Here is a 25,311-nt window from a genome sequence, read left to right on the forward strand (position 1 = left end):
CTGCAGCATTGAGACAGAGAGCAGCTTCTGTCTGAGCTTTCACTGCAGCATTGAGACAGAGAGCAGCTTCTGTCTGAGCCTTCACTGCAGCACTGAGACAGAGAGCAGCTTCTGTCTGAGCTTTCACTGCAGCATTGAGACAGGGAGCAGCTTCTGTCTGAGCTTTCACTGCAGCATTGAGACAGAGAGCAGCTTCTGTCTGAGCTTTCACTGCAGCATTGAGACAGAGAGCAGCTTCTGTCTGAGCTTTCACTGCAGCACTGAGACAGAGAGCAGCTTCTGTCTGAGCTTTCACTGCAGCACTGAGACAGAGCGCAGCTTCTGTCTGAGCTTTCACTGCAGCACTGAGACAGAGAGCAGCTTCTGTCTGAGATTTCACTGCAGCACTGAGACATAGAGCAGCTTCTGTCTGAGCTTTCACTGCAGCACTGAGACAGAGAGCAGCTTCTGTCTGAGCTTTCACTGCAGCACTGAGACAGAGAGCAGCTTCTGTCTGAGCTTTCACTGCAGCACTGAGACAGAGAGCAGCTTCTGTCTGAGCTTTCACTGCTGCACTGAGAGAGAGAGCAGCTTCTGTCTGAGCTTGCACTGCAGCACTGAGACAGAGAGCAGCTTCTGTCTGAGCTTTCACTGCAGCACTGAGACACAGAGCAGCTTCTGTCTGAGCTTTCACTGCAGCACTGAGACACAGAGCAGCTTCTGTCTGAGCTTTCACTGCAGCATTGAGACAGAGAGCAGCTTCTGTCTGAGCTTTCACTGCAGCACTGAGACAGAGAGCAGCTTCTGTCTGAGCTTTCACTGCTGCACTGAGACAGAGAGCAGCTTCTGTCTGAGCTTGCACTGCAGCACTGAGACAGAGAGCAGCTTCTGTCTGAGCTTTCACTGCAGCACTGAGACACAGAGCAGCTTCTGTCTGAGCTTTCACTGCAGCATTGAGACAGAGAGCAGCTTCTGTCTGAGCTTTCACTGCAGCACTGAGTCAGAGAGCAGCTTCTGTCTGTGTTTTCATGCTGCCCCGTTGGTCACAAGCACAGTGGTTTCGATACTGCGACCTGGTTACGTGATCGCTGATTTTCCTCTGCACCGTGACCGCATTAATTCACCAACTTCAACACCTGCACTCGTTCATGTGGGAAAGCTTTGTGCTGTTTATGTGTGTGTGATATGACGGGATGGGGATCAGGAAGGGGTGGGTATCGAATTGGTCATGGAAAGATGCAATAGTCAAACACTGAGGATAATGCCATTCACTTGCAAAACGATATCCATGGGGCAGCAGATTGGACAGGGAAGAGGCAGCTGGAAAATAAAACAGAGAGATGTGAGGTGATGGATTTTCACAAAAGTTACAGGGAGAGAGTGTACGGAAATAATGTCTCAATTATGAAGAGTGCCCACAATGTCTGGACCTGCACATGGATAGCATATGTAGATAGCCGTAAACACCGAGATAGGAATTCTAATATCAGATGTGCTCTTACCCTTCCCAAAAATGGCAGTTCATCCAAATCCATGAACATTTTTACAGGCAGTATACGTCTATGTGCACTCTAAGCACAGCTCCCTGAAGGTCGACGGAAAGGCTGTCAGCAACAGGCTCACACCAGGTGGAACAGTAGCGAAATTCACTGCAGATCCCTTTGAATTGTTCGGCTAAACAGGTGTGTGGATATCGTTTTGCTGAAGGCGACATTCATAGAAATAAGGCACCACGCAGGAAAACAAATTTTCAAATGACATCACCAGAAACCAGGCACGCCCGCTCGTGTGATTATAAACGCAACATAACTCCGTGAGTAGATAGAGAGCAGATCTACACCAGCACTCTGACCGTAACTCTGACAGACCCCAGCGAAGATGCAGAAAGCGCTGTTCTTGGTGCTTGTACTTCTAGTGCTGACTCAGCACAATCCTACTGGAGCGAAAGCAAGCAAGAAAGGAAGTAAGAATCTGTAAATTTCGCCAATACAAAAGCAGCTGGAGTTCATACAGCTTAATTTTAAATCGATTGCATTTTCTTGAAGTGTAATGGTTTGATTGGTTAAGAGATTGTGAGATTCGAAAACAAACTGAAGAATTCACTCCAAGCTATCTCCTTCAGTAATTCTCTGGTGGTTTCCTCACTGAGTGCTTCGTGAGGCTTGTTGGTGTTGGGATCTGATCCACACAGGCCAATATTGAAAACAGAAATTACTGGGCGGGGTGACGTTGCTGAATCTCAATGGGACCATTGATCTGGATAGAAAACCCTAAAATTGTCCTCATTGCCTTATTCACACTTGCTGCTCCCGATCACTGACATCTGATACAGATTGTGAAGTGTGGACTGTGTGTGAGGATAGGGTCAGGGTCTCCTTCTGGCCCTTTCTCCCCACACTAATTGTCTAGCCTCAGATGTAGAAATGGGGAATTAGAAGCGAGGCTGAAGTTTTCTATTGCAAAAGTCCCCAGACAGGTGGGACCTTTTCATTATGAGATGTGGAATAGTTACTGAACGCGCAATCCCGAGAAACGGGTTTCCAATTCTTCCACGGCAGGCGATGGAATTTGAATCTTATCAGCATCATGAAATCATTGTCGCTGCTTTTAAAACCCATCTGGTTGAGTCATCTCCTGGGCCGCACTGGCCTACCCGTGACTCCAGACCAACTTGAATGGTCTGGCAAGGCCCTCAGCAACTAAGTGCAGGGGATGGGAAACAAATGCTGGTCGTGCCAACAATGCCCATATCACACGGAAGAATAAAGCAAAAAGAAAAATATCAATGGGTAGAGCGATGAAAATAGATTGAACCAGATGCATTCAGCTGGATTAACACTGCCCCTTTCATAATGATGTGGGGGTGAGAAGGTGGATTAAATAAATATGACAAGGGGTGAAATGATTCATTGTCAATAACTGGGGCCAGTCTTTGTCCAAATTGGGAGTTGATGAATGTTTGTGGGTTGAGGTCACAGCCCAGTGCACGGAGCTGAGCACTGCGGGAATGCTGCACTGTTGTGGTTGGTGTCCCAGTCCAGTACATGGAGCTGAGCACTGCGGGAATGCTGCACTGTTGTGGTTGGTGTCCCAGTCCAGTACACGGAGCTGAGCACTGCGGGAATGCTGCACTGTTGTGGTTGATGTCCCAGTCCAGGACATGGAGCTGAGCACTGCGGGAATGCTCCACTGTTGTGGTTGGTGTCCCAGTCCAGTGCATGGAGCTGAGCACTGCGGGAGTGCGGCACTGTTGTGGTTGGTGTCCCAGTCCAGTGCATGGAACTGAGCACTGCGGGAGTGCGGCACAGTTGTGGTTGGTGTCCCAGTCCAGTGCACGGAGCAGAGCACTGCGGGAGTGCGGCACAGTTGTGGTTGGTGTCCCAGTCCAGTGCATGGAGCTGAGCACTGCGGGAGTGCGGCACAGTTGTGGTTGGTGTCCCAGTCCAGTGCATGGAGCTGAGCACTGCGGGAATGCTGCACTGTTGTGGTTGGTGTCCCAGTCCAGTGCATGGAGCTGAGCACTGCGGGAATGCGGCACTGTTGTGGTTTGATGTCCCGCACCAGTGCATGGAGCTGAGCACTGCGGGAGTGCGGCACTGTTGTGGTTTGATGTCCCAGTCCAGTACATGGAGCTGAGCACTACGGGAATGCTGCACTGTTGTGGTTGGTGTCCCAGTCCAGTACATGGAGCTGAGCACTGCGGGAATGCTGCACTGTTGTGGTTGGTGTCCCAGTCCAGTACATGGAGCTGAGCACTGCGGGAATGCTGCACTGTTGTGGTTGGTGTCCCAGTCCATTACATGGAGCTGAGCACTGCGGGAATGCTGCACTGTTGTGGTTTGATGTCCCGCACTAGTGCATGGAGCTGAGCACTGCGGGAATGCTCCACTGTTGTGGTTGGTGTCCCAGTCCAGTGCATGGAGCTGAGCACTGCGGGAATGCTGCACTGTTGTGGTTGGTGTCCCAGTCCAGTGCATGGAGCTGAGCACTGCGGGAATGCTCCACTGTTGTGGTTGGTGTCACAGCCCAGTGCACGGAGCTGAGCACTGCGGGAATGCTGCACTGTTGTGGTTGGTGTCCCAGTCCAGTACATGGAGCTGAGCACTGCGGGAATGCTGCACTGTTGTGGTTGGTGTCCCAGTCCAGTACATGGAGCTGAGCACTGCGGGAGTGCGGCACTGTTGTGGTTGGTGTCCCAGTCCAGTACATGGAGCTGAGCACTGCGGGAATGCTGCACTGTTGTGGTTGGTGTCCCAGTCCAGTACATGTAGCTGAGCACTGCGGGAATGCTGCACTGTTGTGGTTTGATGTCCCGCACCAGTACATGGAGCTCAGCATTGCGCAAGTGCTGCATTGTTGTGGGTTGAGATCACACACCAGCGCACGGAGCTCAGCACTGCGGGAATTCTGCACTGTTGTATATTGATGTTCCACTCCAGGATATGGAGCTCAGCACTGCGGGAGTGCGGCACTGTTGTGTATTCATGTTTCACTCAAGTACTTAGAGTTCAGCACTGCTGGAGTGCTGCACTGTTGGGGGTTGATGTTTCACTACTGTACATGGAGCTCAGCACTGCGAGAACGCTGCACTGTTGTGGATTGATGTTCCACTCCAGTACATGGAGCTCAGCACTGCGAGAACGCTGCACTGTTGTGGATTGATGTCCCACACCAGTACATGGAGCTCAGCACTGCGGGAGTGCGGCACTGTTGTGTCTTGATGTTTCACTCAAATACTTGGAGCTCAGCATCGCGCGAACGCTGCACTGTTGTGGGTTAATGTCCACTCCAGTACATGAAGCTCAGCACTGCGCGAGTGCTGCACTGATGTGTGTTAATGCTCCACTTCAGTACATGACGTTCAGCACTTCCAGAGTGCAGCACTGTTTAAGCAGATGCCCCCTCCAGAACTCGGAGCTCAGCACTGCGAGAGCGTTGCATTATTGTGGGTTGATGCGCCAGTCTAAAACACGGAGCTCAGCACTGCGAGAGCGCTGCACTGTTGTTGATTGATGTCGCAGTCGAAAACACGGAGCTCAGCATTGTGGGAGCGCTGCATTGCTGTTGATTGGTATCCCTGCCTAATACATGGAGCTCAGCATTGTGGGAGTGCTGCATTGTTGTGGATTGATGTCCCTGCCTAATACATGGAGCTCAGCATTGTGGGAACGCTGCATTGTTGTGGATTGATGTCCCAGTCTAATACATGGAGCCCAGCGCTGCGGGAGCGTTGCATTGTTGTGGATTGATGTCCCTGCCTAATAGAGGGAGTTCAGCACTGCGTGAGCGCTGCATTGTTGTGGATTGATGTTCCAGTCTAATACATGTAGCTCAGCACTTCCAGAGCGCTGCATTGTTGTGGGTAGATTTCCCACTCTCGTACAAGGAGCTCAGTCCTGGGGGAGCGCTGCATTGTTGTGGATTGATGTCCCAGTCTAATTCATGGAGCTCAGCACTGCGAGAGCGCGGCATTGTTGTGGTTTGATGTCCCAGTCTAATGCATGGAGCTCAGCACTGCGGGAGCTCTGCATTGTTGTGGATTGATGTCCCACTCCAGTACATGGAGCTCAACACTGCGAGAGCGCGGCATTGTTGTGGTTTGATGTCCCAGTCTAATGCATGGAGCTCAGCACTGCGGGAGCGCTGCATTGTTGTGGATTGATGTTCCAGTCTAATGCATGGAGCTCAGCACTGTGTTACTGCTGCATTGTTGTGGATTGATGTCTCACTGCGGGAGCGCTGCATTGTTTTGAATTGATGTCCCACTCCAGTACATGGAGCTCAGCACTGCGGGAGCGCTGCATTGTTTTTTATTGATGTCCCACTCCAGTACATGGGGCTCAGCACTGCGGGAGCGCTGCATTGTTTTTTATTGATGTCCCACTCCAGTACATGGGGCTCAGCACTGCGGGAGCGCTGCATTATTTTGTATTGATGTCTCACTCCAGCACATGGGGCTCAGCACTGTGTGACTGCTGCATTGTTGTGGGCTGATTTTCCACTGCAAAGATGGGGCTCAGCACTGCGGAAGTGTGGTGTTCTGGAGGAAGCAGCAAATGGTTACCCTGTCGACCTCTTCCTCGGAGAGGGAATATGGGTGTTATGCTGTCGTTATTCTGTGTGGAGCTGGGGTTCTCGCATTGTCCTGCACCAACATCACTCTCTGCGCGAACGTGAACAGAAACTCTACATCCTTCACATCTAATTTTCTATTTTGTGAGATAGTCTGTGAAATGATTGACCGCACTGTTTTCGGAGTAAACATTGTTGGTCCTTGAGTAAACGTCCCCTGTCACTGAAACTGTTTTGATTCTTTGGGTGCTGCGAACAGTTCTCTAAATATAAGTTTTATTCTCTGTGTTCCTGAATAGTGGGGGTGGTGTTCTCCATCCTGAGGCAACGCACAGAGATGCTCTGCAGTTCAGAGAGAAAACCAACAGACCGGAGAGGGGGAGTGAGGGAGTAGGATTGAACACAGCAGGAAGTGGGACAGAGGGAGTGAGTGTATCTGCGCAGACTAGCGGGTGGGAGGGAGTCTGTGTAGGACAGGAAGTGGAATGGAGGGACCGGTTGCATATTGGCCAGGGAGTGTGAGAGAGGGAGTAATTCTGCAGACATCAGAGAGTTAGAAAGACAAAATCTGTCTAGGGAAGAAAGTGGGAGGTCAATATTGAGCGAGGATCACTTTAAATCATAGAGAGGGAGGGAAATTATTCTGTGCAGTTCAGTGAGTCGGAGGGAGGGGCGGAGTCTGTAGAAGACGGTGTGTGGGAGACAGGGCGGGTGTGAGTCTGTACAGGAAAAGGAGAGGGTGGGAGGGAAGGAATTCGTTTGTACACAACCAAGAGGTGGAGGGATGGAGTCAGTTTGTATAGGCCAGGAGGTGGACGGAGGGAGTGTGTTTGTACAGACCAGGATGTGGAGGGAGGGAGTGAGTTTGTACAGACCAGAAGGTGGAGAGAGGGAGTGCGTTTGTACAGACCAGAAGGTGGAGAGAGGGAGTGCGTTTCTACAGACCAGGAGGTGGAGAGAGGGATTGACTTAGTACAGACCAGGTGGTGGACGGAGGGAATGAGTCTGTACAGGCCAGAAGGTAGAGAGAGGGAGTATTTGTACAGACCAGGAGGTGGAGGGCGTGAGTTTGTACAGACCACTAGGTGGAGGGAGGGGGAGTTTGTACAGACGAGAAGGTGGAGGGAGTGAGTTTGTACAGACCAGTAGGTGGAGGGAGGGAGATTGTATCAGACCAGGAGGTGGAGGGAGTGAGTTTGTACAGACCAATAGGTGGATAGAGGGAGTTTGTACAGACCAGGAGGTGGAGGGAGGGAGGTTGTACGGACCAGGAGGTGGTGTGAATGAGTTTTTACAGACCAGGACGTGGAGGGAGGGAGTTTGTATAAGACCAGGAGGTGGAGGGAGTGAGTTTGTGCAGACCAGGGGGTGGAGGGAGTGAGTTTGTACAGACCAGTAGGTGGAGGGAGGGAGATTGTATCAGACCAGGAGGTGGAGGGAGAGAGTTTGTAGAGACCAATAGGTGGATAGAGGGAGTTTGTACAGACCAGGAGGTGGAGGGAGGGAGGTTGTACGGACCAGGAGGTGGTGTGAGTGAGTTTTTACAGACCAGGACGTGGAGGGAGGGAGTTTGTATAAGACCAGGAGGTGGAGGGAGTGAGTTTGTGCAGACCAGGGGGTGGAGGGAGTGAGTTTGTGCAGACCAGGATGTGGAGGGAGTGACTTTGTGCAGACCAGGAGGTGGAGGAATGGAGTTTGTACAGAACAGGAGGTGGAGGGGACGGAGTTTGTACAGAACAGGAGGTGGAGGGAGTGACTTTGTACACACCAAAAGGTGGAGGGAGTGAGTTTGTGCAGACCAGGAGGTGGAGGGAGTGAGTTTGTGCACACCAGGGGGTGGAGGGAGGGGGAGTTTGTACAGACCAGAAGGTGGAGAGAGGGAGTGACTTTGTACAGACCAGGTGTTGGAGGGAGGGAGGGAGTTTGTACCGACCACGAGGTGCAGGGGCGGGGGGGGGGGGGGGTTTACAGACCACGAGGTGGAGAGAGTGAGTTTGTACAGACCAGTAGGTGGAGGGAGGGAGTATGTATCAGACCGCGAGATGGAGGGAGTGAGCTTGTGCAGACCAGGAGCTGGAGGGAGTGAGTTTGTGCAGACCATGACGTGGAGGGAGGGAGTTTGTGCAGACTAGGAGGTGGAGTGAGTGAGTATCTACAGACCAGGACCTGGAGGGAGGGACTTTGTATTCTGATACAAACTCCATGAGGTGGAGGGAGTGAGTTTGTACAGACCAGGAGGTGGTGTTATTGAGTTTGTACAGGCCAGGACGTGGAGGGAGGGAGATTGTGCAGACCAGGAGGTGGAGGGAGGGAGTTTGTGCAGACCAGGAGGTGGAGGGAGGGAGTTTGTACAGACCAGGATGTGGTGTGAGTGAGTTTGTGCAGACCAGGAGGTGGAGGGAGGGAGTTTGTGCAGACCAGCAGGTGGAGGGAGGGGGGTTTGTACAGACCAGGAGGTGGAGTGAGTGAGTTTGTACAGACCAGGACGTGGAGGGAGGGAGTTTGTATCAGACCAGGAGGTGGAGGGAGGGAGATTGTGCAGACCAGGAGGTGGAGGGAGGGAGTTTGTATCAGACCAGAAGGTGGAGAGAGGGAGTGCGTTTGTACAGACCAGAAGGTGGAGAGAGGGAGTGACTTTGTACAGAACAGGTGGTGGACGGAAGAATGAGTCTGTACAGACCAGAAGGTAGAGAGATGGAGTGTTTATACAGACCAGGAGGTGGAGGGAGGGAGTTTGTACAGACCAGTAGGTGGAGGGAGGGAGTTTGTACCGACCAGGAGGTGGAGGGAGAGAATTTGTACTGACCAGGAGGTGGAGGGAGAGAGTTTGTACAGAGCAGGAGGTGGAGGGAGTAAGTTTGTGCAGACCAGGGGTGGAGGGAGGGAGTTTTTATCAGACCAGGAGGTGGAGGGAGTGAGTTTGTGCAGACAAGGAGGTGGAGGGAGGGGGAGTTTGTACAGACCAGAAGGTGGAGGGAGTGAATTTGTACAGACCAGAAGGTGGAGAGAGGGAGTGACTTTGTTCAGACCAGGTGGTGGAGGGAGGGAGTGAGTTTGTACAGACCACGAGGTGCAGGGGGGGGGGGGAGAGTTTGTACAGACCACGAGGTGGAGAGAGTGAGTTTGTACAGACCAGTAGGTGGAGGGAGGGAGTATGTATCAGACCACGAGGTGGAGGGAGTGAGCTTGTGCAGACCAGGAGCTGGAGGGAGGGAGTTTGTGCAGACCATGACGTGGAGGGAGGGAGTTTGTGCAGACTAGGAGGTGGAGTGAGTGAGTTTCTACAGACCAGGACCTGGAGGGAGGGACTTTGTATTCTGATACAAACTCCATGAGGTGGAGGGAGTGAGTTTGTACAGACCAGGAGGTGGTGTGATTGAGTTTGTACAGACCCGGACGTGGAGGGAGGGAGATTGTGCAGGCCAGGAGGTGGAGGGAGGGAGTTTGTGCAGACCAGGAGGTGGAGGGAGGGAGTTTGTACAGACCAGGATGTGGTGTGAGTGAGTTTGTGCAGACCAGGAGGTGGAGGGAGGGACTTTGTGCAGACCAGGAAGTGGAGGGAGGGGGCGATTGTACAGACCAGGAGGTGGAGTGAGTGAGTTTGTACGGACCAGGACGTGGAGGGAGGGAGTTTGTATCAGACCAGGAGGTGGAGGGAGGGAGATTGTGCAGACCAGGAGGTTGAGGGAGGGAGTTTGTATCAGACAGAAGGTGGAGAGAGGGAGTGCGTTTGTACAGACCAGAAGGTGGAGAGAGGGAGTGACTTTGTACAGAACAGGTGGTGGACGGAAGAATGCGTCTGTACAGACCAGAAGGTAGAGAGAGGGAGTTTTTGTACAGACCAGGAGGTGGAGGGAGGGAGTTTGTACAGACCAGTAGGTGGAGGGAGGGAGTTTGTACCGACCAGGAGGTGGAGGGAGAGAATTTGTTCTGACCAGGAGGTGGAGGGAGTGAGTTTGTACAGAGCAGGAGGTGGAGGGAGTAAGTTTGTACAGACCAGGGGGTGGAGGGAGGGAGTTTGTATCAGACCAGGAGGTGGAGGGAGTGAGTTTGTGCAGACAAGGAGGTGGAGGGAGGGAGTTTTAACAGACCAGGAGGTGGAGGGAGTGAGTTTGTACAGACCAGGAGGTGGAGGGAGTAAGTTTGTACAGACCAGGAGGTGGAGGGAGTGAGTTTGTACAGACCAGGAGGTGGAGGGAGGGAATTTTGACAGACCTGGAGGTGGAGCGAGTGAGTTTGTACAGACCAGGAGGTGGAGGGAGTAAGTTTGTACAGACCAGGAGGTGGAGTGAGTGAGTTTGTATCAGACCATGAGGTGGAGGGAGTGAGTTTGTGCAGACCAGGAGGTGGAGGGAGGGAGAGTTTGTACCGACCAGGAGGTGAATGAGTCAGTTTGTACAGACCAGGAGGTGGAGGGAGTGAGTGAGTTTGTGCAGAACAGGAGGTGGAGAGACGGAGTGAGTTTAATCAAGTCTTGGGGTGTGAGGCTGTAATCTGTGGAATATTATTATATTCAACAAACGTAATGTTGCTGCTTTGTGCCGAGTGTGTCCCTGTCAGGCTGACAGATTCTGCTTTCTGTTTTCTCATTGTTCTCCATCAGGCTGAATAACCCGTAATTACTTCCTTCATCATGTTTTCTTTTACTTTTAGTTTGTTATATTCGAAAACATTGGCTGAAAGCCGTGGCCAGATACAGTGATGTGCCAATCACTGAGAAGATGGCACGTGACAATCGTATCCGTTATCGAGTGATCACCACATCCAATATAGATGCTTAAATGGAATTAATGTATTTATTCCAAAGCAAAGTTTAAAGAAAATAATGATTCATCTTCTGTGACTTCGATATATACAGACTCACAAACACACATATATATATATATATTCCTTACATTAAGTATGCATTTAAAAAATATAAAAATGCTAAGCACCATCAATTTAAAACATTAACGAACCCTATAATTGTCTGCCGATGTCTCCTGCCTCTGCTAGACTGACGAAGTTCCATGCTAATAAAAAGGTGTAAGAACTCACCCGAGTGCCAGGTTAGTGGACCAAGTTATCGCTGTGGCGGCATTTTGCATTCAAAAAGAATAAAGAACAAGACAGCACAGGAACAGGCCCTTCGGCATACATAGATATGTAGGTACATAGAAGATAGGAGCAGAAGGAGGACTTATGGTCGTTCGCGCCTACTCCGCCATTCATCACAATCATGGCTGATCATCCAACTCAACAGCCTAATCCTGCTTTCTCCCCATAGCCTTTGATCTCAATCTTCCCAAGTGTTATATTCAGCCGCCTCTTGAATATATTCAACGTTTTAGCATCAACAACTTCCTGTGGCAATTAATTCCACAGGCTCACCCCTCTCTGTGTGAAGAAATGTCCCCTTATCTCTGCCCGAAATGGTTTACCCTGTATCCTCAGACTGTGACCCGTGGTTCTGTACACGCCCATCATTGGTAACATCTTCCCTGCATCTTTCGGGTCCAGTCCTGTTAGAATTTTATAAGTTTCTATAAGATTCCCCCCTCATTCTTCTGAACTCCAGCGAAAACAATCCCAACCTAATCAATCTCTCCTCATATGACAGTCCCGCCATCCTTGGAATCAATCTGGTAAACCTTCTCTGCGCTGCCTCAAGAGCAAGAACATCCCTCCTCAGAGAAGGAGACAAAAACTGCACACAATACTCCAAGTGTGGCCTCACCAAGGCCCTGTACAATTGCAGCAACACATCCCTTCTTCTATATTGGAAACATCTCGCAATGAAGGTCAACATACCATGAGCCTGCTTTACCGCCTGCTGCACCTGCATCCTTACCTTCAGCGAATGTTGCACACGGACACCCAGGTCCCGCTGGATACTTCCCTCTCCCAATTTACAACCATTCAGGTAATAATCAGGTCTCCTGTTTTTGCTTCCAAAATGAACAGCCTCACATTTATCCAAATTATACTGCATCTGCCATTGATTTGCCCACTCGCCCAACCTGTCGAGATCACGCTGCAGGATACCTGCATCCTCGTCAGAGTTCACTCTCCCAAATAATTTTGTATCATCTGCAAACTTTGAGATGTTGCATTTTGTTGCCTCATCCAAATCATTAATATACATTGTGAATAGCTGGGGTCCCAGCACAGATGCCTGTGGTATCCCACTTGTTACTGCCTGCTAATTTGAAAAGGACCCATTAATCGCTACTCCTTGTTTCCTCTCTGCCAACCAGTTTTCTATCCACCTCAATACGTTTCCCCCAATCCCATGCGCTTTAGTTTTGCAAAACATTATCTTATGACTTTTGAAAATACAAATATACCACATCGGCTGGCTCCACCTTGTCAACTGTACTGGTTACATCTTAAATGAATTCCAACAAATTTGTCAAGCATGATGTTCCCTTCATAAATCCAATAGAACAATAGAACATTTCAGCGTGGTACAGGCCCTCCTGCCCTCGATGTTGCACCGACCTGTGAAACCAATCTAAAGCCCATCTACACTATTCCATTATCATCCATATGTTTATCCAATGACCATTTAAATGCCCTTAATGTTGGCGAGTCCACTACAGTTTCAGGCAGGGCATTCCACGCCCTTACTAATCTCTGAGTAAAGAACCTACCTCCTATACCCATCTTCCCTCAATTTAAAGCTATGTCCCCTCGTGCTAGCCATCACCATCCGGGGAAAAAGGCTCTCACTGTCCACCCTATCTAATCCTCTGATCATCTCTTATGCCTCTCTTAAGTCCTCGCTTAATCTCTTCTCTCTAACGAAAACAGCCTCAAGTCCCTCAGCCTTCCCTCATAAGATCTTCCCTCCAGGCAACATCCTGGTAAATCTCCTCTGCACCCTTTCCAATGTTTCCACATCCTTCCTATAATGCGGTGACCAGAACTTCAGGTAATACTCCAAATGCGGTCGCACCAGAGTTTTGTACAGCTGCAACATGACCTCATGGCTCCGACACTCAATTCCTCGACCAAAAAAAGCTAAAACACCGTACGCCTTCTTAACAACCCGATCAACTTAGGTGGCAACTTTCAGGGATCTATGTACATGGACACCGAGATCTCTCTGCTCATCCACACTGCCAAGAATCTTACCATTAGCCCAGTACTCTTTATTCCGTTACTCCTTCCAAAATGAATCAGCTAACACTTTTATGCATTAAACTCCATTTTCCACCTCTCAGCACAGCGCTGCAGATTTCCTATGCCCCTCTGTAACCTGCAACATCCTTCCGCACTATACACAACTCCACCGACTTTCGTGTCATCCGTAAATTTACTCACACATCCATCTACCTCCTCCTCCAGGTCAATTATAAAAATGACAAACAGCAGTGGCCCGAATGCAGATCCTTGTGGTACACCACTAGTAACTGAACTGTAGGCTGAACATTTCCCATCAACCACCACAGCTAACCAATTTCTAACCAAACCGTTACATCACCCTCAATCCCATGTCTCCGTATTTTCTGCAATAGCCTAACGTAGGGAACGTTATAAAACGCTTTACTGAAATCCATACACACCACATCAACTGCTTTACCCTCGCCCATCTGTTTGGTCACCTTCTCAAAGAACTCAATAATGCTTGTGAGGCACGACCTACCCTTCACAAAACCGTGTTGACTATCCCTAATCAAATTATTCCTTTCTAGATGATTGTCAATACTATCTCTTGTAATCCTTTCCAAGACTTTGCCTAAAACAGGAGTAAGGCTCACTGGTCTATAGTTACCGGGGTTGTCTCTAATCCCCTTCTTGAACAAGGGGGCAACATTTGCTATCCTCCAGTCTTATGGGTCTATTCCTCTAGACAATGATGACATAAAGATCAAAGCCAAAGGCTCAGCAATCGCCTTCCGAGCTTGCCAGAGAATCCTAGGATAAATCCCATCCGGTCCAGGGACTTATCTATATTCACACTTTCCAGAATTGCTAACAACTCCTCCTTATGAAACTGAATCCCGTCTAGTCTCGTCGCCTGTATTTCAGTCATCTCGTTGACAACATTGTCTTTTTCCTGTATGACTATCGACGAAAAATATTTATTTAGCGCCTCTCCTGTCTCCTCGGACTCCACGCGCAACTTCCCACTACTGTCCTTGACTGGACCTACTCTTACCCTAGTCGTTCTTTTTTCCTGACATAAATATAGATACATTTGGGGTTTTCCTTGATCCTACCTGCCAAAGACTTCTCATGTCCCCTCCTGGCTCTTCTTAGCTCTCTCTTTAGGTCCACTCTGGCTAAATTGTAACTCTCACGCGCCCTAACAGAACCTTCGCGACTCGTCTTTACATAAGCCTCTTCCTCTTAATAAGTGATGCAATTACATTAGTAAACCTCGGTTCCCTCGCTCGACCACTTCCTCCCTGCCTGACAGGTACATACTTATCAAGGACACGCATTAGCTGTTCCTTGAACAAGCTCCACATTTCAATTGTGCTCATCCCCTGCAGATTCCTTCCCCATCCTATGCATCCTAAGTCTTGCCTAATCGCATCACAATTGCCTTTCCTCTAGCTATAACTCTTGCCCTGCGGTATGTACCTAACCCTTTCCATCGCTGAAGTAAGTGTAACCGAATTGAGGTCACTATTACAAAAGTGCTCACCAACCTCCAAATGTAACACCTGGCCTGGTTCTTTACCCAGTACCAAATCCATTGCGGCCTTGCGTCTTGTTGGCCTATCTACATACTGTGTTAGGAATCAGTAGTGGGAAAGTGTGCATGGAGTCTGAAGATATAGGAGAGGCCCTACATGAATACTTTACTTCAGAGTTCACAAAGGAGAGGGGGATATGCGATACACGCTGGTAGGCTGGAGGAGATAGATAATCGGTAGGAAGATGTGTTAGAAATTTTGAGAAGCCTGCGGATAGATATGTCCCCTCGGCCTGATGGGATAAATCCCAGGATTCTTTGGGTGGCGAGGGATGAGATATCAGAGCCTTTGGCTTTGATCTTTATGTCTTCATTGTCCACAGGAATAGTGCCAGAAAACTGTAGAGAGGCGAATGTTGTCCCCTTGTTAAAGAAAGTGAATAGGTATAACCCTGGGAATTATAGGCCGGTTAATCTCACTTCAGTCATCGGTACGTTATTGGAAAGGGTCCTGAGGGATATGATTGATGATCATTTGGAAAGATATAGCTTAATCCAGGATAGTCAGCACGGATTTGTGAGGGGGAAGTCTTGCCTCACAAGTTTGATTGTATTCTTTGAGGATGTAACTAAGTACAGAGATTAAAGTAGAGCAGTTGATGTGGTATACATGGATTTTAGTAAGGAGCTTGATAAGGTGCCCCATGGTCGGCTCATGCAGAATGTAAGGATGCATGGTTTAGAGGGCAATTTGTTCTCACATTCACAGCCATTGTTGTAACATGCCAGGCTGTGAATGTCAGATTTCAATCTCTCCGCTCATACCCTATGGAGCCGCTTAACTCTCAGATGCCGAAGTGATGCTGCCATAGAGATTATGGGAGAACACCTTGCAAGGAGTCTCGTTTTGAAGAAAGTGGAATCTCTCAAAGGAAACAAATTGGGTCCACGGAGCCTGATCCGATTACCATTACCTAAAACAGCAGGTAGTAGTAATTCAGGGTCCCAAGGAAATGTTCTGGGGCCCTGGGTTTGAATTCAACCAGGGCATTAGGAGGGATTGAATCCAATAAATATCTACAATAAAAAGCCGAACGATGACCATAATAACATTTTCGATTGTGGTTAAACCCCAGCTGGTTCACTAATGTCCATCAGGGAACAATAACAACCTGAGCAGCGAGAAAGCAGGTGCAGTGAACTATTTTCAATGAGAAAGGATTTGCATCCAACATTGACTAAAATCTAACAATCAGCCATGAATATCACAGTGACGCCGAGAAATTGAGTTTTGTACATTGAACGAGATGAACAAGAAAGGAGAGGCTGATAATCATTGTAGCAATCTCTGTAAGAAAAACTGGTGAGTTTCTAGAGATCACAACTCGGGACAAAATTATTCGTTATGACAAGACATGCGCACGACAAATCATACCAGATTGACGAATGCTTTCGTCTCACATGCAGCCCAAGGTGGCCAGAAAGCTTGGGAATCTGTTGACCCTCCTGACTCAACACACACTGTGACCTGGATCCTTCACCATTTAACCCGAGCACGGCAAAGAGAAACTCAGGCCACCGGGATCGCCCCCAAAATGGCAAAATGTTGCTCTCCAATTCAGGGACATAGGGCAATCTGGAGAATGACGGAGAACACAGAGAGATAATAATAAAGCTACATTTCTCTCCCTATCTCGAGAACCCCGGTCCAAATAAAATCATGGTGGACGCACAAGCAGGACACATCCCGCGCCACCGACCAGACCAGGACTAGCGTCAACCGGCCGGAGTTATAATTGTGACCTCCTCCGGCACTTCTTTCCGAGGAACTCACAAAACTAAACGTTATTCACAAGGAGCTGAGAAAAGTCTCCAGAACTCGGACGGGCGTGAAGGAGATCGAAGTAATCAGCATGCATGAAAGAAGAATCTTCGTCGTTTTGAGTAGCGCTCGCCGCTGACTCAATCTACCCACGCCCCGCTTTGTAATCGATAACGGTGTCAGGACATTGTACAGAGAGCGAGGGACAAACAGAGAGCGAGGGGCACAGAGAGCGAGGGGCACAGAGAGCGAGGGACACACAAAGCGAGTGGCACACAGAGAGCGAGGGGCACACAGAGAGCGAGGGGCACACAGAGAGCAAGGGACACACAGAGAGCGAGGGACACACAGAGAGCGGGGGGCATACAGAGAGCGAGGGACACACAGAGAGCGAGGGACACACAGGGAGCGAGGGACACACAGAGAGCGAGGGGCACACAGAGAGCAAGGGACACACAGAGAGCGAGGGACACACAGAGAGCGAGGGGCATACAGAGAGCGAGGGACACACAGAGAGCGAGGAACACACAGGGAGCGAGGGACACACAGAGAGCGAGGATCACACAGAGAGCGAGGGACACACAGAGAGCGGGCGACACACAGAGAGCGGGGGACGCACGGAGAGCGAGGGACACACAGAGAGCGAGGGACACACTGAGAGCGAGTGACACACAGAGAGCGAGGGACACAGAGAGCGAGGGACGCGCAGAGTGAGGGACACACAGAGAGCGAGGGACACACAGAGAGCGAGGGACACACAGAGAGCGAGGGACACACAGAGAGCGAGGGAGACACAGAGAGCGAGGGACACAGAGAGCGAGGGGTGCACAGAGAGCTAGGGACACACAGAGATCGAGGGACACACAGAGAGCGAGGGACACACAGAGCGAGGGACACACAGAGAACGAGGGACACACAGAGACCGAGGTGCGGACAGAGAGCGAGGGACACACAGAGAGCGAGGGAAACACAGTGAGCGAGGGATACACAGAGCGAGGGACACACAGAGAGAGCGAGGGATACACAGAGAGCGAGGGACACACAAAGAGAGAGAGGGACGCGCAGACAGCGAGGAGCGCACAGAGACCGAGGGACACACAGAGACCGAGGATCACACAGAGACCGAGGGACACACAGAGAGGGGGAACACACAGAGAGCGAGGGACGCACAGAGAGAGAGTCACACTGAGAGCGGGGGACACACAGAGAGCGGGGGACACACACAGAGCGAGGGACACACAGAGCGAGGGACACACAGAGAGCGAGGGACACGCAGAGAGCGACGGACGCGCAGAGAGCGAGGGTCGCACAGAGAGCGAGGGTCGCACAGAGAGCGAGGGACACACTGAGAGCGAGGGGCACACAAAGAGCGAGGGACACACTGAGAGCGAGGGACACACAGAGAGCGAGGGACGCACAGAGAGCGGGGGACACAAAGAGAGCGAGTGACACACAGAGAGAGTTGGGCGCACAGATAGCGAGGGACGCACAGAGCGAGGGACACACAGAGAGCGAGTGACACACAGAGAGCAGGGGACACACAGAGAGCGGGGGACACACAGAGAGCGGGGGACGCAGAGAGAGCGAGGGACGCACAGAGAGCGAGTGACACACAGAGAGCTTGGGACACACAGAGAGCGAGGGACACACAGAGAGCGGGCGACACACAGAGGGCGGGGGACACACAGAGAGCGAGGGACACACAGAGAAGAGCGAGGGACACACTGAGAGCGAGGGACACACAGAGAGCGAGGGACGCACAAGGAGCGGGGAGACACACAGAGAGCGAGTGACACAGAGAGAGAGTGGTGCGCACAGATAGCGAGGGACGCACAGGGCGAGGGACACACAGAGAGCGGGGGACACACACAGAGCAGGGGACACAGAGAGAGCGGGGGACACACATGGAGCGAGGGACGCACAGAGAGCGAGGGACGCACAGAGAGCGAGTGACACTCAGAGAGCTTGGGACACACAGAGAGCGAGGGACACACAGAGAGCAAGGGACACACAGGGAGCGAGGGACACACATAGACTGAGTGACACACAGAGAGCGAGGGACACACAGAGCGAGGGACACACAGAGAGGAACACACAGAGGAGGAATGCACAGAGAGCGAGGGACGCACAGAGAGCGAGGGACGCACAGAGAGCGAGGGACACACAGAGCGAGGGACACAAAGAGCGAGGGACACCCAGAGAGAGGGACGCACAGAGAGCGAGGGACACACAGAGAGCGAGTGACACACGGAGAGCGAGGGACACACAGAGAGCAGGGGGCACACAGAGAGCGAGAGACGCACAGAGAGCGAGGAATGCACAGAGAGCGAGGGACGCACAGAGAGCGAGGGATACACATAGCGTGAGCGAGGGACACAAAGAAAGCGAGGGACACAGAGAGCGAGGGACACACAGAGAGCGATGGGCACCTAGAGAGCGAGGAAGACACAGAGAGCGAGGGACACAGAGAGCGAGGGGAGCACAGAGAGCGAGGGACACACAGAGAGCGAGGAACACACAGAGACTGAGGGACACACAGAGAACGAGGGGCGCACAGAGAGCGAGTGACACACAGAGGGCTTGGGACACACAGAGCGCAAGGGACACACTGAGAGCGAGGGACACACAGAGAGCAAGGGACGCACAGAGAGCGGGAGACACACAGAGAGCGAGTGACACACAGAGAGAGTGGGGCGCACAGTTAGCGAGGGACACACAGAGAGCGAGGGACACACAGAGAGCGAGGGACACACTGGGAGCGAGTGACACACAGAGAGCGAGGGACACAGAGAGAGCGAGGGACACACAGAGAGCGAGGGAAACACAGTGAGCGAGGGATACACAGAGCGAGGGACACACAGAGAGAGCGAGGGATACACAGAGAGCGAGGGACACACAGAGAGCGAGGGACACACAGAGAGCGAGGGACACACAGAGTGCGAGGGACACACAGAGCGAGTGGTGCACAAAAAGTGAGGGACACACAAAGAGAGCGAGGGACGCGCAGACAGCGAGGAGCGCACAGAGACCGAGGGACACACAGAGACCGAGGATCACACAGAGACCGAGGGACACACAGAGAGGGGGAACACACAGAGAGCGAGGGACGCACAGAGAGAGAGTCACACTGAGAGCGGGGGACACACAGAGAGCGGGGGACACACACAGAGCGAGGGACACACAGAGCGAGGGACACACAGAGAGCGAGGGACACGCAGAGAGCGAGGGACGCGCAGAGAGCGAGGGTCGCACAGAGAGCGAGGGTCGCACAGAGAGCGAGGGACACACTGAGAGCGAGGGGCACACAAAGAGCGAGGGACACACTGAGAGCGAGGGACACACAGAGAGCGAGGGACGCACAGAGAGCGGGGGACACAAAGAGAGCGAGTGACACACAGAGAGAGTGGGGCGCACAGATAGCGAGGGACGCACAGAGCGAGGGACACACAGAGAGCGAGTGACACACAGAGAGCAGGGGACACACAGAGAGCGGGGGACGCACAGAGAGCGAGGGACGCACAGAGAGCGAGTGACACACAGAGAGCTTGGGACACACAGAGAGCGAGGGACACACAGAGAGCGGGCGACACACAGAGGGCGGGGGACACACAGAGAGCGAGGGACACACAGAGAAGAGCGAGGGACACACTGAGAGCGAGGAACACACAGAGAGCGAGGGACGCACAGAGAGCGGGGAGACACACAGAGAGAGTGGTGCGCACAGATAGCGAGGGACGCACAGGGCGAGGGACACACAGAGAGCGGGGGACACACACAGAGCAGGGGACACAGAGAGAGCGGGGGACACACATGGAGCGAGGGACGCACAGAGAGCGAGGGACGCACAGAGAGCGAGTGACACACAGAGAGCTTGGGACACACAGAGAGCGAGGGACACACAGAGAGCAAGGGACACACAGGGAGCGAGGGACACACATAGACTGAGTGACACACAGAGAGCGAGGGACACACAGAGCGAGGGACACACAGAGAGGAACACACAGAGGAGGAATGCACAGAGAGCGAGGGACGCACAGAGAGCGAGGGACGCACAGAGAGCGAGGGACACACAGAGCGAGGGACTCAAAGAGCGAGGGACACACAGAGAGAGGGACGCACAGAGAGCGAGGGACACACAGAGAGCGAGTGACACACGGAGAGCGAGGGACACACAGAGAGCAGGGGGCACACAGAGAGCGAGAGACGCACAGAGAGCGAGGAATGCACAGAGAGCGAGGGACGCCCAGAGAGCGAGGGATACAGAGAGCGAGGGACACACAGAGAGCGATGGGCACCTAGAGAGCGAGGAAGACACAGAGAGCGAGGGACACAGAGAGCGAGGGGAGCACAGAGAGCGAGGGACACACAGAGAGCGAGGAACACACACAGAGAGCGAGGGACACACAGAGAACGAGGGGCGCACAGATAGCGAGGGACACACAGAGAGCGGGGGGCATACAGAGAGCGAGGGACACACAGAGAGCGAGGGACACACAGGGAGCGAGGGACACACAGAGAGCGAGGGGCACACAGAGAGCAAGGGACACACAGAGAGCGAGGGACACACAGAGAGCGAGGGGCATACAGAGAGCGAGGGACACACAGAGAGCGAGGAACACACAGGGAGCGAGGGACACACAGAGAGCGAGGATCACACAGAGAGCGAGGGACACACAGAGAGCGGGCGACACACAGAGAGCGGGGGACGCACGGAGAGCGAGGGACACACAGAGAGCGAGGGACACACTGAGAGCGAGTGACACACAGAGAGCGAGGGACACAGAGAGCGAGGGACGCGCAGAGTGAGGGACACACAGAGAGCAAGGGACACACAGAGAGCGAGGGACACACAGAGAGCGAGGGACACACAGAGAGCGAGGGAGACACAGAGAGCGAGGGACACAGAGAGCGAGGGGTGCACAGAGAGCTAGGGACACACAGAGATCGAGGGACACACAGAGAGCGAGGGACACACAGAGCGAGGGACACACAGAGAACGAGGGACACACAGAGACCGAGGTGCGGACAGAGAGCGAGGGACACACAGAGAGCGAGGGAAACACAGTGAGCGAGGGATACACAGAGCGAGGGACACACAGAGAGAGCGAGGGATACACAGAGAGCGAGGGACACACAGAGAGCGAGGGACACACAGAGAGCGAGGGACACACAGAGTGCGAGGGACACACAGAGCGAGGGGTGCACAAAAAGTGAGGGACACACAAAGAGAGAGAGGGACGCGCAGACAGCGAGGAGCGCACAGAGACCGAGGGACACACAGAGACCGAGGATCACACAGAGACCGAGGGACACACAGAGAGGGGGAACACACAGAGAGCGAGGGACGCACAGAGAGAGAGTCACACTGAGAGCGGGGGACACACAGAGAGCGGGGGACACACACAGAGCGAGGGACACACAGAGCGAGGGACACACAGAGAGCGAGGGAAAAGCAGAGAGCGAGGGACGCGCAGAGAGCGAGGGTCGCACAGAGAGCGAGGGTCGCACAGAGAGCGAGGGACACACTGAGAGCGAGGGGCACACAAAGAGCGAGGGACACACTGAGAGCGAGGGACACACAGAGAGCGAGGGACGCACAGAGAGCGGGGGACACAAAGAGAGCGAGTGACACACAGAGAGAGTTGGGCGCACAGATAGCGAGGGACGCACAGAGCGAGGGACACACAGAGAGCGAGTGACACACAGAGAGCAGGGGACACACAGAGAGCGGGGGACACACAGAGAGCGGGGGACGCAGAGAGAGCGAGGGACGCACAGAGAGCGAGTGACACACAGAGAGCTTGGGACACACAGAGAGCGAGGGACACACAGAGAGCGGGCGACACACAGAGGGCGGGGGACACACAGAGAGCGAGGGACACACAGAGAAGAGCGAGGGACACACTGAGAGCGAGGGACACACAGAGAGCGAGGGACGCACAGAGAGCGGGGAGACACACAGAGAGCGAGTGACACACAGAGAGAGTGGTGCGCACAGATAGCGAGGGACGCACAGGGCGAGGGACACACAGAGAGCGGGGGACACACACAGAGCAGGGGACACAGAGAGAGCGGGGGACACACATGGAGCGAGGGACGCACAGAGAGCGAGGGACGCACAGAGAGCGAGTGACACTCAGAGAGCTTGGGACACACAGAGAGCGAGGGACACACAGAGAGCAAGGGACACACAGGGAGCGAGGGACACACATAGACTGAGTGACACACAGAGAGCGAGGGACACACAGAGCGAGGGACACACAGAGAGGAACACACAGAGGAGGAATGCACAGAGAGCGAGGGACGCACAGAGAGCGAGGGACACACAGAGCGAGGGACACAAAGAGCGAGGGACACCCAGAGAGAGGGACGCACAGAGAGCGAGGGACACACAGAGAGCGAGTGACACACGGAGAGCGAGGGACACACAGAGAGCAGGGGGCACACAGAGAGCGAGAGACGCACAGAGAGCGAGGAATGCACAGAGAGCGAGGAATGCACAGAGAGCGAGGGACGCACAGAGAGCGAGGGACACACAGAGAGCGAGGGACACACAGAGAGCGAGGGACACACAGAGAGCGAGGGACACACAGAGAGCGATGGGCACCTAGAGAGCGAGGAAGACACAGAGAGCGAGGGACACAGAGAGCGAGGGGAGCACAGAGAGCGAGGGACACACAGAGAGCGAGGAACACACAGAGACTGAGGGACACACAGAGAACGAGGGGCGCACAGAGAGCGAGTGACACACAGAGGGCTTGGGACACACAGAGCGCAAGGGACACACTGAGAGCGAGGGACACACAGAGAGCAAGGGACGCACAGAGAGCGGGAGACACACAGAGAGCGAGTGACACACAGAGAGAGTGGGGCGCACAGTTAGCGAGGGACACACAGAGAGCGAGGGACACACAGAGAGCGAGGGACACACTGAGAGCGAGTGACACACAGAGAGCGAGGGACACAGAGAGAGCGAGGGACACACAGAGAGCGAGGGAAACACAGTGAGCGAGGGATACACAGAGCGAGGGACACACAGAGAGAGCGAGGGATACACAGAGAGCGAGGGACACACAGAGAGCGAGGGACACACAGAGAGCGAGGGACACACAGAGTGCGAGGGACACACAGAGCGAGGGGTGCACAAAAAGTGAGGGACACACAAAGAGAGCGAGGGACGCGCAGACAGCGAGGAGCGCACAGAGACCGAGGGACACACAGAGACCGAGGATCACACAGAGACCGAGGGACACACAGAGAGGGGGAACACACAGAGAGCGAGGGACGCACAGAGAGAGAGTCACACTGAGAGCGGGGGACACACAGAGAGCGGGGGACACACACAGAGCGAGGGACACACAGAGCGAGGGACACACAGAGAGCGAGGGACACGCAGAGAGCGAGGGACGCGCAGAGAGCGAGGGTCGCACAGAGAGCGAGGGTCGCACAGAGAGCGAGGGACACACTGAGAGCGAGGGGCACACAAAGAGCGAGGGACACACTGAGAGCGAGGCACACACAGAGAGCGAGGGACGCACAGAGAGCGGGGGACACAAAGAGAGCGAGTGACACACAGAGAGAGTGGGGCGCACAGATAGCGAGGGACGCACAGAGCGAGGGACACACAGAGAGCGAGTGACACACAGAGAGCAGGGGACACACAGAGAGCGGGGGACGCACAGAGAGCGAGGGACGCACAGAGAGCGAGTGACACACAGAGAGCTTGGGACACACAGAGAGCGAGGGACACACAGAGAGCGGGCGACACACAGAGGGCGGGGGACACACAGAGAGCGAGGGACACACAGAGAAGAGCGAGGGACACACTGAGAGCGAGGAACACACAGAGAGCGAGGGACGCACAGAGAGCGGGGAGACACACAGAGAGAGTGGTGCGCACAGATAGCGAGGGACGCACAGGGCGAGGGACACACAGAGAGCGGGGGACACACACAGAGCAGGGGACACAGAGAGAGCGGGGGACACACATGGAGCGAGGGACGCACAGAGAGCGAGGGACGCACAGAGAGCGAGGGACGCACAGAGAGCGAGTGACACACAGAGAGCTTGGGACACACAGAGAGCGAGGGACACACAGAGAGCAAGGGACACACAGGGAGCGAGGGACACACATAGACTGAGTGACACACAGAGAGCGAGGGACACACAGAGCGAGGGACACACAGAGAGGAACACACAGAGGAGGAATGCACAGAGAGCGAGGGACGCACAGAGAGCGAGGGACGCACAGAGAGCGAGGGACACACAGAGCGAGGGACACAAAGAGCGAGGGACACACAGAGAGAGGGACGCACAGAGAGCGAGGGACACACAGAGAGCGAGTGACACACGGAGAGCGAGGGACACACAGAGAGCAGGGGGCACACAGAGAGCGAGAGACGCACAGAGAGCGAGGAATGCACAGAGAGCGAGGGACGCCCAGAGAGCGAGGGATACAGAGAGCGAGGGACACACAGAGAGCGATGGGCACCTAGAGAGCGAGGAAGACACAGAGAGCGAGGGACACAGAGAGCGAGGGGAGCACAGAGAGCGAGGGACACACAGAGAGCGAGGAACACACACAGAGAGCGAGGGACACACAGAGAACGAGGGGCGCACAGAGAGCGAGTGACACACAGAGAGCTTGGGACACACAGAGAGCAAGGGACACACAGAGAGCGAGTGACACACAGAGAGCTTGGGACACACAGAGAACGAGGGGCGCACAGAGAGCGAGTGACACACAGAGAGCAAGGGACGCACAGAGAGCGGGAGACACACAGAGAGCGAGTGACACACAGAGAGTGTGGGG

The 25,311-nt window shown here is 53.4% G+C and overlaps 1 long non-coding RNA gene across 1 annotated transcript; it reads left to right on the plus strand.

Annotated features, from left to right (window-relative positions):
• Nucleotides 1-1,808: 1,808 nt before the first annotated feature.
• On the plus strand, nt 1,809-10,882 carry LOC140399706 (uncharacterized). Its single transcript, XR_011937800.1, has 2 exons — nt 1,809-1,942; nt 10,705-10,882. It is a non-coding gene; the product is annotated as an uncharacterized lncRNA (long non-coding RNA).
• Nucleotides 10,883-25,311: the final 14,429 nt, after the last annotated feature.

This window comes from Scyliorhinus torazame, chromosome 23 (genome assembly GCF_047496885.1).
Source record: "Scyliorhinus torazame isolate Kashiwa2021f chromosome 23, sScyTor2.1, whole genome shotgun sequence".
Classification (NCBI taxonomy): domain Eukaryota; kingdom Metazoa; phylum Chordata; class Chondrichthyes; order Carcharhiniformes; family Scyliorhinidae; genus Scyliorhinus; species Scyliorhinus torazame.